At 37.7% G+C, this 9,791-nt stretch overlaps 1 long non-coding RNA gene across 1 annotated transcript; it reads left to right on the top strand.

Annotated features, from left to right (window-relative positions):
- Positions 3,819-9,484, top strand: LOC110393345. Its single transcript, XR_002434966.1, has 3 exons — positions 3,819-3,972; positions 4,059-4,148; positions 7,870-9,484. It is a non-coding gene; the product is annotated as an uncharacterized LOC110393345 (long non-coding RNA).

Here is a 9,791-nt window from a genome sequence, read left to right as displayed (position 1 = left end):
TTTCATATTCTGTGACAGAATTTAAATTAAAATCCTCGCAATGGTGTCATTCTGATAATATTTTAATTCTGGGACTGTTGCCATTGTGTATTTATAACACAGGCATTTTTGCAACTGAAGGAGCTATCCATAGTAGTCAACAGACTGAGGTACGTCTGTGATACTGCAGTTATCTATTACTTTAATACACTAACTAGGATCTCACTGTAGCTGCTACTATGGAAAATCTTGACTTTTAAAACACAGTATATTAATGAAGTGGAGGAAACAACCCTGCTAGTTCTTCTACACTGAATATTTTCATGGTATGACTTTAGATTTCCCTCTGCTAAGAAAACTGCTGTTGTTTACATAATGCTAAACTTGGGTTACCCTGCAGGGAGTTCATGACACACAAGCCAAATGTTTTAATAATTGTAACAACTAAATACGATGGTGTTTAATATTCTTGCAATCATAATGAGGTTTTGTTGACTGGTTAGTCTGTTCATTCTTTTGTGAAATGTTACCTGCCGCAGTGGAAGAAAATACACCTGCTTCCTTTGTATTTAGATCAATGAAAAACAGCATTTGAGGACCTATTTATGCCAGACCTATTACCAGAACTCTACAGATTTGTAAAATATAAGATGATGGATCTGTTATTTTGGTGCTCTGTAGAACCAGCAAGGTAATCTCTAAGTACAATATTTAAAAAATAAGTACTAGAAAAGCATTGAAAGATTTTCATTTGGATGTCTTTAGAGTCTACTGAAACTAAGAAACTGGCATTTTCTTTTATTTATTGTCTTTATATATGTGTATTATTTTTTCCTTATGTGTATTTACTGTATTTCATTCTATAACATCTAATTGCTGAAAATCTATCTTCTGCATTACATCAATGAGCAGCTACAGCAGTACTTTGGGTTTTGTTGTTGTTTTGTTGTTGTTTTATTATGACTGCAGATGAATTGGTAAATTGGTTATCTAACAGCTGTTTTACATTTTCAATTTGCCAGTCTTTGATGATGTCTTGTTTTGAAGAGTATTTTCCTGACTAAGACACTGTACAATCCCTCTGTATTTCTGTAACATGTAACTCGACTTTTTAATTTGTTAGTAATTACTCTTAAATGACTGTTTGCCGAGCAAGCTAAAGAAATGTAGGAAGTCATTCTACCTGTGGCAAAACTCAGAGCTCCTGTAGTATAATCAGTACCAGGTACGCTGCTGAATTAAAAATGTTCAGAGGAATATTCTCACAAGTTAAGCTACTTTGGAGAGGATGAAATATAGGTCAGATAACCTGGCAGTATAAGAGTGACAATGTAATGCTATGAAAGTGAAATGTGATTGTAAATTCCCTTTTCGTTGCAGCTGCCAGTTGCTAGCACAGCCCACACCAGGATTTAAGCGCATGCATAGTCACTCTGGTGAGGAGGTGTATGGCCTCAGACCTTTTGCTTGGCAGTCTCTGCACAGTGGCATAATTGTATAGCTCCCTGCAGGGGCCAAATCCGGATGGTAGCCACATGGCATGTGTGCCTGATTCCAGCTACGCTTCACCTCCTGCATTCACATGCATTGCAGTGTTTCGGTAAAGAACCAATTGAGTTATCTGGCAGGATATTCCCATTTCACTTCCAGAACAAAGCATGCCACCTGGCACACATGAACACCTGCCCCAGGGGAGCAGCTGAGCGACCACATGTGATGGGATCTGTGCCCCTCATCCCTTACAATGTACCTGCAGACCATGGCAAATAGCTGCAGTATAAAAAAAATAGGTTGAATAAAATTGCATGAAGTGTTGTCTGCTCCCCGAGGAGTTCATGGGTATTTTGTTATTGACTTCAAATTTATCTAGAATTCTGCCCATGCTATTTCAAGGTAACTGGAAATTTTTCTTGAATGTGTATATCAAAATTGGAATAAAGTCTTTTTTTCTTTTAAATGAAAGCTTTTGCTGTATTTAACTAGACAATTGTGCTGGTTACCACTGTAGTATCAGACTGAAGAGGAACTGCAAACTCACGTTGCTGCTGAGTACAGAACTGCTCACCTCTCCAAGGTTCTAAGTCCTATGAGATTTTATAGCTGTATCTAAAACTTACCTGATCAAAATCTGAACTAAAATATTGAAGTGTCATATGTCTTTGCATCTGCATCCACTGACTGGTTTGTAGTCCTCACCAGTGTAGGTATGTATGGATTTTCTTATTTATTACCTTAATGAGGTTTACTACAGTTCAAGATATGTTTAGCAAATTGTAATTACTAGTATTTCTTTATATATAACAATAGTTTTCATCAATCCATCTTTTCGTTTCCAATTCCTCAGACATGTTTCTGGCACTCCCTTAGCTTACAAAATATAATTACAAGTCATTCAGTAATTTTATTAGTTAATTCTCTGAAGACTATGGGATCCATATCTTCTAGACTTGTTCATCTTTATATATTCTGTTTCTTCGTGTATTCCCTTACCTGCCAGATCACCAGATATAGTGACATAATCTTCATTACTTAATTATAATTATTAGTCAAGGGGTTTCTACTCTACACATACAGCTTCCAAAGTGTCTTGAACAGATAAGCAGTAGGTTTAAAAAATAAACCATTTGACACTGGGAATATTTTGTGCTGGCCATCTAAGAAGAGCAGTAAGAGAATAAATACTCGTTTATTATGAGTATGCTGCATAATGAAAGACAGAATAAAGGCTGTAGGTGAATCCGTTGCTAAATTACATTCACTTTTGAATGTATTGCAATTCAAAGTACTTTTTTTCCTTCACACGTATATGTGTGCATAATTTATATGTAAATAAAAAAATAAAAAATGTTTGTATGTTCCTTTTATGAGCTGGGGGGTTTTCTTGGAGAGGAAAAAATGAAGGCGTGCGGGGAGGGGGAAGCTTGAAATTCCAGCGAAACCTAATTTGCAAACAATTTGTGCTAGCAGCTGTAAATTTCACTCCAGAGATTTCCAGGTGCTTGGTGCACATCTATACATGGAGAGCATTTCCCAGGAGATGAAGCTTGATGGCTGCATTAAAATGAATCAGAGGCCTTATCTCAATGCAGGGTATTTGCATATCTCCTCTTCATGAATCCTTAGTTCATGGATGTGTCTTTTGCTTTTGTGCTGCCCTCAGTTTTTTTAAAAAGAAAGCAGATGAATTGGCTTTCTATTAATGAGTTGCAATAAGAGTTTGCTGAATTTCCTGACATCCATTTCATGATTGTACTTGTCTTTTATAGATGTGATTCTTTAATTGAGTTTACCACACATTTTATATTATACTTGAAATCAGAGTCCTTGAGCTATCGGCACCATGCATTCCTGCTGTGAGACATCCACCATCCATGTCTTCTCAGTTTACATGGAAATGATGAGCACTATCTCATTCTTTACCTTGGAAACTGGACTCAATAAGATTTTGTGGGGTTTTTTTTTTTCTCACAGTCACTGAGAATAATTGTGGCATACTCATAATGTTATCTCTCAATTTAGCCTCCTGTCGAACAAGATTGGTTTGCGCCAGCTCCTGGGGTAGTCCTGTCAGCAGCACTCCAATCTTGAATTATTCTTGACCTTCCTTTCCTATTTCCTTCTGGCAAAGTCTAAATGCCACAGATTGTCCTAGGTCTTGCAGGCAGAATGGGCCATCCTGTGCAGAACTGTCTGTACTGAGAGTGAGAATTTCACCTGGGTTTGTTTAATGGGAAGCTGCAATTGGCAGCAAACCAAAAGCTATGTGATACGTTTCACTTCTCTGTGGTGCTGGTTGGAAGAGCAGAAAATAAGTAACTAATGAGCAGAACTCTAAAGCTCGCTGGAAAGTTGCAGCAATTTGTGGAGGTTTTAATGGCCTTTCCTTTGTCAGGGACACCTTACTCCTCTGAGCAAGAGGTGCTGGGCCTGTGCCAAGCCCAGAGGAAGCCAGCAAAGTCCCTGCAAGTAGCAACAGAGCTGAAAGTTGTCTTGGTAGGTCTCTCGATGTCCCAGATTGCTGGAATGAAGTTTCATAGTTCTGCTCCTATTTTCAGCACAGGTTTTATCTCTTCCCACAGGAGGAAACTGCTAGACCAAGACAGGGATTTGTTCCTGCTTTATGTACGTGTTCAGCCTGGGAAGTTGAAGTCTTCCAAGGAAGCAACCAAGTGAGTTTTATCGTCTTCTCAGTGTCTACAGCAGCTTCTCTAGAAAGTATTATCTGTTCAGGGGATTTAGAGATTAACAGCAGGGCCAGAGTGTATACTGTCTCAGGACACACAGATTACGTGTGAGGAAATATTGGCTTCCCCTCAGTTTTATCCTTCCAGCTCTAGATCTGCAATGAATGAGGAGGGTGGCACTGGGGAATGAAATGAGAGACGGGTGTTCACTGTCAGCTAGCTGGGTTTCTGTGACACAGAGCAGCCATCAGGGACAGGATTGCAGATAATGATGAAGGCTTTATTATCGACAGAGCCTTTGTCTTTATCCTTTTGCCCTGGACAGTCATGAATAAACAAGTAAAATTTGAACACTGTGAAAAATAACAATGTTCTTCTGAATTTTAAGAGCCTCACATGCTAGTTCAGAAGACAATGATCCCAGCTGCCAGAATTTCCATGAGTCCTAGATATCTCCTGCAATGCAATTATGCAGGCTCAGTAGAAAAATATTCTGCACATTTGGAGCTAAAGGACAATATAATAAATGACTGCAGTGAACTACATTGCTATTGCATCAGATTACATTTGAATCCACTACGAGTGGGTTTTCTGGTGTTGGAAATCTGCCCTTCAGGATCTCATTGTCCTCTTGTTTGTTTGCTCACGTCCTCCTTGATACTGTAATACTAGAGGAAATCCAAGGTAGATTAGAAGCAGCTGTTTTGTAACAAACAAACAGAACCTTTTGTCTATTAGTTGTAATCATTTTTTTTCCTGTGAGTAAAAGCCAGCTGTCTGTTTGCAGACAAGCAAAACTTCAACAAATGGTTGAACTTTTCACAAATGGAAAATTTGTAGCTAGATCCAAGCATGGTTTCAGGAAACCCTGATATTAGTAAAGCTTCATTTTGTTCAGGGAACAATGCTAATTCCTGCAGTTCATGATACAGCCTCTAGCTCTAAAATCTCTGAATACTGCCACAAACAATAATACAGTGCTCACTTGGGGTATGTCAAAGATTTCTACAAGCCAGACAATAATATATTGAAAACATCATTTACAATAAATAAGCAATGTTACATTGTAGGACTAAAGCTTGAAAGGGAAAAATGAAGTGCAAAACTGTCTGGCACAATTGAAATCTACAATATAAATCAACTGAGTCTAGTCCTAAAGGCACTTATTAATATACTGAAATGCTTCTCCGAATTACCATGCTAATTCTGACACCCTGATTTTTGTGGCTACAGGGGAACAGGGAATGCAAGGCAGTCTCACTTAAGTCTCACTTAAAGCAGATGTACAGAAAGATACAAATGGGATGCAAACATTTAGGCCTTAATTTACTCCTATAGCTCCAATGACCAGATGTAAAATGTACTGTTGATACGGTCTCTGAAGAGCAGGTTACAAAATCTGGATGTCATAATCTCAACCTTCCCTTCACGTTTTCTTGTGTTTTAAATAGTCCTGAAATGCAATTTCTCTATCTTCTCTACAGTTTCATACTGGTCTAAATAGACAAATAAAGGTGTGTTCATATAGTAGTTTTTAATTAAAGGTAGTTTTGTCAGGGTAGACTAGCGTGCTCTATAAAATGCCTTTGCATTGGAAACAAACTAAAAACCAACCAACCAAACATAAAAAACACCTGCCTTTAGTTCTACTTTACATGTTCATTTTGCACACACTTCATAACTAAAACATTCATGTTCATCCCAGGGACTTGTAGATCTTTACAGACCCCTGACACTCTTAACATATTACCAGAAGGTGTTTGACTTAGCTAAAATGGATGACTGTGTCATGGCACTGCCAAATTTTATGAGTCAAGTCATACACAAAGTCTTATTGAGAGCCTTATGATTTTTAAATAAGCATGTGATTTGGGGGGGAGGCCCAAGACCTATAATGACTCCTAGACTGTTTGGAATTGGCACTATTATATTAAGGTGCCCAGATAAGAAATAATGTATATTGTAATGTAAATTATAGATTTCTGAATATGAATATAACACATATTTTATTTGTGTGTGCCTACTATCATTTTGGACCTTTGACATAATAATTCATGCTCAGAAGTTTAAGTGGAAACATGTAATACTTCTTCAAAGGCTTTTGCTCAAACCAGTGGTTGTCAATTACTATGTCTGTAGTTAGCAACTGAGAGTATCTTGGAAGCCCTCTCCTTTACTTTGGCTAACTTGTGGTTTATGTTGGGGTCTACAGTTAGGTCATGTGACTGACAGCTCTCACTAACCCTCACCTAAGAGATATCATCTCTGTAGGAATTAAGAGTAGGCTTAGTCTTGCCAAATCAGTTTCACTCATGTTACTACCCAAGTTACAACTCTGAATATTGGTTCCTACTGAACAGGAAAGTAGAAAAGAAGAGTAACCACGAAGTAATATAATCCCTCTCTAAATGCCTAGTTCCTCTTGGGGAACCTCCTCCCTCTGAAGCTATCAGCTACTCTGCAGAGCAGTCACAACCAATGCCCTCCTCTAAAACCAAACCATGCACAGTCTGCTATTCCCCAAATTGTAACTCATATCTATGAAAAGGCATTAGGTATGGCTAAGCCAAGCAAAATCTGTTAAGAATATTAAAAGAGCAATACAACTACTGTGAAAGAAAAACAACATACTTCAGTTTTGGTTCTGGAGTACTGTAGAAATCACTTCTAGCACATATTGGGAAGAAGTCTGACTACACTCTGAAGTGCAATAAAGCAACACAGAGCTCCTCTGCCTGAGGTTCTGCTCTCCAACTCAAGGTCCTTCACCTGGGTGTGAAGGGTGTACATAACAGAGGGATGATCTGGAACTGTGGCTAAAGATCAACTGGACTCAACAAAAGATGAAAAAAAACATCTCTTTGCGCAAAATATTGACACATCAGATTGGCTGCAATTTCTTCCGGAACTATCCGCCTGTAGAACGTAGTTACCACTACAAAACTAGAGTTTACTCCACTTTTTTTTTCTTGGATTACTACTTCAGACTTTATCTCTGTCTTAATGAGCAGTGGGGACATGATGTATGTGCAGGTTTTAATTTAACTTAATTAATAATAGGAATGTTACCAGTGTCAGTATGCGACTTGAAAAGATAATTGCTTCAAAAATTGTGCGTAAGAAAAAAATAAATTGAATATAGAAAACGAAAAATGCAACACAAAAAAAAATGTATGCTTTCTAATAGCTCCTTTTACAGTAGCTAATTAGCCTCTTAGGTTTTGAAAGCTGTTTATGAAATGTTCTGTCTAAAATCTCCTGTATCAAGGAGATTTTTTATGTTCTTTTTAATCATGAAGTCTTCTGTCTTGGGTTTTTCTCTCCTTTGCAATATTCAGTTCTTCTTTTTTTCCTCTTTACCTCAGTCCTCAGGTTTGTCTGCTCTAAAACTGAAATAGCATTCATAGTTTAGTCCTTCATTCTGTCTATGAATTCTGTGGATCTGATGAACAGTTGCACACTTTCTGTGACTGGTTAATTATTCCAAATTATTTGACTGTTATTTAAATAGTTTTGCCCATAAATTCATTGTTTTATTTTGTGTCTAGACCTTAAACTCAGGTGCATTTTTTCATGTGTGTATGTGTGTGTCTTTACGATAACATTTTCTAGACCAATGTGTATACACATTTTAAAAAGTGACAACAACAAAACAGGTTTTTGTAAGAGATTTTAGTGACAGAATAGTGACAGAAATTTTTTTCAGGTATCAGCAAGCGGATTCTGTTCCTTACTCCTGAGAAGCTAAATCCAAAGAAAGAAAGACAAGATTTTCTTCTGAGATGTGATGTGACTACAGACTCAGGTTGTCTGCTATTTTTTTATGTTGTTCCACCAGTTTAGATAATCACAGCTGCTTATTCAATACATAGGTAATCCTGTAGCAAACCAATGCTAACACAGTTGCTCTTATGCCACTTCTGGGTCTGGTAGTAAGGATACCAACAGAGGAATGATGGTAACCCCATGCTTCTTGTTCTTTGTCCGCCACTGAGGTCCACAGTGCCACAATAAGAGTTCAGCTGCTTTAGGTGACAATAAGGAAAGAAGTTTTATTGCAGGTTGTAGGTACTCATCTAAGCACTATGTTGTGTGCTGTAATTGCAGGCTGCATTAGGTCATGCTTTGTCACAAGGCTTACTCCAAACAGAAGTTACTTCCATTGGATTGTCCTTGCAGCAGCAACGTAAATGAACAAGCATGGGCAGCTTTGCCAGAAATGTCTAAAACTAAATAATTAGTCAACAGCCATTCATGCAGCATATGACAGAAGTGCTATTATTGTCAGGGAGACTTCGGAGCCTGTGACTACAACTCACCACTCAGTCTGAACAGTTAGTTGAACATAACATACTTGTAATAATATTTAAAGCATAATATCTGATACGCGTATGAGAGTCCAAATTCATATGACATACAAGAAAAAACAATGACTGTTACATTAGAGACATGAATTCCTTTTAAGGTAGCTAAGTAAATCGGCAGGTAGTTCTTAAAACTTGTTTGTATACAAATCCCTTTCTGCTGCTGGAGATCCAGCAGCTCTGTTCATACTTTAGGCAAAAGAGCTCACAAGCTGCCTACAAACCTCTAGTTTGTAGTTTTCGCAGGCGGGCGGAAAGAGCCCTCACTTATTCCAAGTGCTCTGCAGCATTTTGAAAAAAACTAATGTGAATCCTAGGGATAGTGGGGCACAGTTCTGATACTAATATGCCCTACACAATTAATTTGAGTGCAAGGCCATGATGATGCAGCTATGCTGTTGTGGGTTCCAGACATACTTCCTCTGCAGTTAGCTGAGATATTTGGACAGTTTTCCACTGCCCAATGTACAGCATGTCCAATGTTTGTACAGTCCTTAGCAAAATAGGACTCTACTCTTGATTGGCATCAAAACAGCACAGTGATTCTAATTATAAATACCAGGGAAATAAATGATCACAGAAGGCATTTAATGTATTTTTTCCAGCATGCAACAGCAATACTAATACGTACATGAGCACAATGCAATCAGATTCTGATGTATGCAATATATTTTTAACACAATGGACTTGATCCAGACATTTCTGGCACCATCTTCTATTGTCTTTCATCACTTTGCAGTGAAGTCATGTAGGGCACTCTGGACTTGAGGTGGCTGTGGTCTAGTGCTACAATTAATGTTGAATAAAAAACAAGTTTGTTAGTACAGCTTAGATAATTGTTAGGCAAACAAATATTTGTTTGTGTAAAGAAACAATCACTGAATAGATGGAACAAGACATTTTTGTCCCTGTCTTCATGCACTGTGCTGCAAAATAAATGCAGATCTGGGAGAGAGACCCACTTCCTCTGCTGCCCACTCTTTTCTACTTTAATGTTGTAAGTAAATAATTTGGAAAAAAATCATAAAATAATAATATTTAGAATTCCACCGATGTCTCTTTTAAGATAATATATTTGAGTTCTGCAAAAATCAGATGAAGAAACTTCAGACATGGTAAAGGTCTCAACCAAAATTAAAATATTGTACTGAAAATATCAGCATTTCTTATGAGCTCACCTGAAGGGAGATTATGGGGCAAAAAGTAATGAGATGTGCAAAGGAAAGCTACGCTTACTTCATTTGGCCAAGATCTACTCAACATC

This window comes from Numida meleagris, chromosome 2 (assembly GCF_002078875.1).
Source record: "Numida meleagris isolate 19003 breed g44 Domestic line chromosome 2, NumMel1.0, whole genome shotgun sequence".
Classification (NCBI taxonomy): domain Eukaryota; kingdom Metazoa; phylum Chordata; class Aves; order Galliformes; family Numididae; genus Numida; species Numida meleagris.
Note: the sequence above shows the minus strand (reverse complement) of the source record. Positions and strands in the feature narration are given on the sequence as shown.